Below are 4421 nucleotides of genomic sequence, written 5' to 3'. Positions count from 1 at the left end.
ACACTTTTTCAATCTTTTTTTTAACAAGCCTCTTAATATGACAAAATATTTTCCTCTAAATTAAAGTTTTGGAAAAACAACAACCAATCATTGATTTGTGTGGACTTTATTAGGCTTGTATTGTGGCCAAGGCTAAGGGATATAAAAAAAATGAATAATGAAGGCTCAAAGTAAATGATATAAAGGTTATTTAAAACAAGGGTCTTTATCTAAGGTTGCACCCAAAATTCATTTGACTACTTTGTTCACCACTTTTTTCACTTTCCAACTCTTGTTTCTCCTTTTTCTTTTTTGCATAACCAATTTTTTTTTGTCTTTCCAAACTTTTTTAATATTTTATTGGTGAATTACAAGTCAAATGAAATAGATGCAAACATCATGTTAACTTTAGTGAAAAGGCGACCGTTCTCCAGGGTAATTAAAAAGAAATTTTAATTTTTTTTCATAGGCTCAAAATGGGTAACAAAGGAATATCAATTTTTCTTGATAAAGAAACATGGCCACACATCCTTTCAACTCGATTGTTTTAATTTCAAAAGCTTTAATCAAAAGAAAAAGAAAATCAATCACATTAGAGGTTGCCCTTACTTTGACCTTACCTTTTCTTGTATTATTTTCTATTTTTTTGTTGTCTTACTTTTTGCCTAGACTACCCTTTTGGGTTTTTAGACTAGCAGACTTTTCTTCATTTTTTTTTTCCTTTTTTTTTGTGTTCAAAGACTTACTTCAATTTTAATTCATTTTAAGGCACATGCCCATTTATGATGATCCTCCATGGAATACAAAGAAAAGGTTTATTGGAGAAAGGTGGTGGGAAATTGGATGGGAAAGGAAGTGAATTTGAGCAATTCCATGTACACATATTAGAGCAATGTTTCAAAAGCATGCCATTTTTCATTAAAAAAAATTCAACTAACTGATTTGACCAAAGAAAATATTTATTTTCTCCCTTTCTTTTTTTTCACTTTTTGCAAGATTCCATGAATTTATTAACAAAAAAATGGGAAACAATTAATTTTGAATTTATTATAGTGAAACTTTTTTTCAAGATATGTAGATGCATGTTATGTGTTATGCAAAATGACATGAAAATGCAAAATACTACAAATTTGGAAGCTACCTATATACATGTATATATACTCTAACAACATATGGATGCATGTTATACATTATGCAAAGCGACATAAAGATGCAAACATGATACATGTTATGTTAAGTTTGGAAACTACCTAGATGCACATGCATGTGAGTGTATGTATGATATGTACTATGCAAGGCGGCATGAAAAAAACAATGGATGAATATTATGCATTATACATTGTGACATGAATCCAAAGTGAATCCATGCTACGTGTCAAGTGAATGTAAAAATGTTATTTACCTTAAAACGATGTGCATGGTACCATGCATGAATGAAAGCAAGATGTGGATGTAATGCACGCATGCACCTCGAGAGGCCCTTATTTATACGTTGATGCAAATATAACACAGTTGAAAATTAACTACTTAATTCTATACAAATGAAAAGATTAAAAATAAAGAAATAATGCATGCTCCCTTTGTGTCCTAGAAGGTGTAGAGAAAATCTATTTTCTGATCTATGGGCTTTTATATGATTCTTCCAAGGATAGCTCTAAATTATCTCACAGACTCTAGAGCTGAAGTCAACCTCAAGACATAATCCACAACGATAGGCGACCTAACAGATGTGGCATGTCAAGAGGAAGCAAACTCTAGATGAAGTCTTCCCAATAGTCAAGTAGATCCGAAATCTAGCATAACAATTGTTGGATCTCCACTCCTTACGGCTAACTCAGGCCCGAGTATAGGACCCCAATATTAAAATGAATGCACTAGCCTACCATGTGTAGTCTGTGAAGGGAGTAACATAAAACTACCCAAACCCACACATGTAAAATAACCAGAAAATTCCCAAACAGATATAGCAATTGTCTTCTACCATAAGGTTCAATAATTTCAACAATATAATCATATAACAACATCAAAGCAAGTAAAGATGACATCAAGACAAACAAAGATAGATAAATATATATGAAATGTAAAAAAAGATGAGGGAAAAACAAATATATATTAAAACAACATACCTTTTGCACACTTAACTAATAGGATTGACTTTCAAACATGTCCCCAGTGGAGTCGTCATCTGTAACAACCGAGATCGCGGCAGGACGGCAAAAATAATTTAAAAAAAGCAGAGGAGTCGTCACCATAGTTTATTATGGAAAACTATAGAAAAACCTTAAAAAAGAATAGTCTTCAAAACCAAATTTGGATTCAGGAGTCGGTTACGTGTGGGGAAGGTATTAGCACCCCACAACGTCCGTCTTAAGACGATTCCTTCTTTAATTGAGTGTGCAAGATAGAATTCGATGTTTAAAATATTTGTTATTCCCCAAAAAATCAAACAAAATAAAAACACCTACAAAAATATTAAAGATTAAAACAAAATTATTTTTTTATATTTTTGGCCCGACGAGGATTGTACCTCGCTCCTACGTATTTCATTTCCATTTGGAAAATCAGGGATAACGTAGTTCTTTATACAAATATTTGTTGTTTGATATTATTATTTTGTTTTTTAATTTTCTAGATTTTTATGTGTATGTATATTTTATTAATATCAAGAGAACCCGAGATTCTACATGATAAAAGATTTAGTTACCAAGTAAATCCGAGATTTGACATGATATTAAAAATAATTTTATATTTTTATATTTGTATTGTTATTAATTTCCTTTTAAGAACAAAAAAGCCAACGAAGAAATGTTTTGATTACCAAAGTCTGAGACTTGACATGGTATACAATACTTATATCAAAGAAGTAATATAATTTTTTTATTATTTTATTATTTTTTGTTTAGAGAGAATTAAAGCCTTCGAAATAAACCTTTTTATTTATCAAGATAAAAATAAAGGAAAAGAGAAAGGTTGAGCACATCAACAACAAATCCAAAATCATTTAACATGAGAACCCCGAACACATTTAATCATAAGACAATTCAAACAATCATTGATGTTATAAGAGAATCATGAAAAGCATTAAGAGCAAAGAAACTTTACCTCTTAAGATGACTCCCTTTTGTGTGTGCTCTGTGATAAAAGAAGAGGGATTTTTCGATTTTTTCTTTCTTTTTTCCCACGGTAAAATTAAAGTTTAAAAATCTACCATCAATCAAAACATATTTTTTTTATTTTATTTTATTATTTATTATTAATATTATATTATATATTATTATTATTATTATTTTTAACTAAACAAACGTATTTATCCGGATGAAATTAGGTGTTGACAATCTCGTTCATGATGAGACTGCTCTTGATTTGATCAAAACGCTCCTAATCTGTTCCACTTTTCAAATAGCTAACATCCATCCTTGCTCAAGATTCATCTTTTCAAGTGGAAATGAAAGATATCTATTCCCAGTTTAAGGGGCTGATAATCTTTCTCCATTGCGCCAAGCAATATTGGTCGCGCTTAGCGTCCTCATTTCTGTTGTCATTGATTAGTTTTTCTGATATCACAAAAATAATTTTGTGTATTTTTCCCGTTCTTTCTTTTCCTGCTTTGTTCCCTTTTGTTCTTGTTTCACATGTACCTTGACTTAGTTTCTCTACCACACCACAGTTCAGTTCTTCCAATATGGATTGCAAGCATTCCAGTAGATGCTTAGTCAATCAATAATTGCCGAGTCTTCTCCACATTCCATCTATGAATGAGTGGCTATCATTTTTCTATTAACTAAATAAACGAAAGGTTTAAATTAAGAAATGTATTGAAGAACACGTTAAAATCTTTTCTTTTATTTCTTGATATATCAGCTTTTGATGTGATTGTTTTAGCACTGTAGTGTATTTTACGCTCGGAAATTTTTTTCATGATATTAAAATAATATTTATAGTACTAAACCAACATTTAATCTTTCTAAAACAATCTAACACTATATTTACATATTTTGGAGGACATGTCTTGGAACATTGTTTTTCAACAAATAAATGGGAAATATAATCATTTGATGAAGAATAGAAATGGAAAAGTCACCTACATTTGGTTCCATAAATTGTCTTTTGCCCATCATTCAAAGGAATAATTCTACACATCAAACACACGAAAATTAAACTTCCACGAGCATTCGAGAATATAAGGTCCATATTACTATAAATGTTAATTGTATCATTCTTCATGTTAGAATGAATGTTACAATTCCCATGCACTTATTCAAAGCCATATTCACTTCATATATATATATTTTTTCTTTTGCTATCCCAAATTCTACCTTGTTCCACCTCCTCCGTAAATGATTTTTTTTTTCTCTTCTTCCATGTCTTTGTTTTTTCATACCTATATCTCAGCATTCATTGCATCCATTGTCAAGCTTCTAAATATCCATCTATAAACTATA

This window comes from Vigna unguiculata, chromosome 11, assembly GCF_037176805.1.
Source record: "Vigna unguiculata cultivar grain cowpea cultivar isolate G323 ecotype 2 chromosome 11, ASM3717680v1, whole genome shotgun sequence".
Lineage (NCBI taxonomy): Eukaryota > Viridiplantae > Streptophyta > Magnoliopsida > Fabales > Fabaceae > Vigna > Vigna unguiculata.
This window is presented reverse-complemented; position numbering follows the sequence as displayed.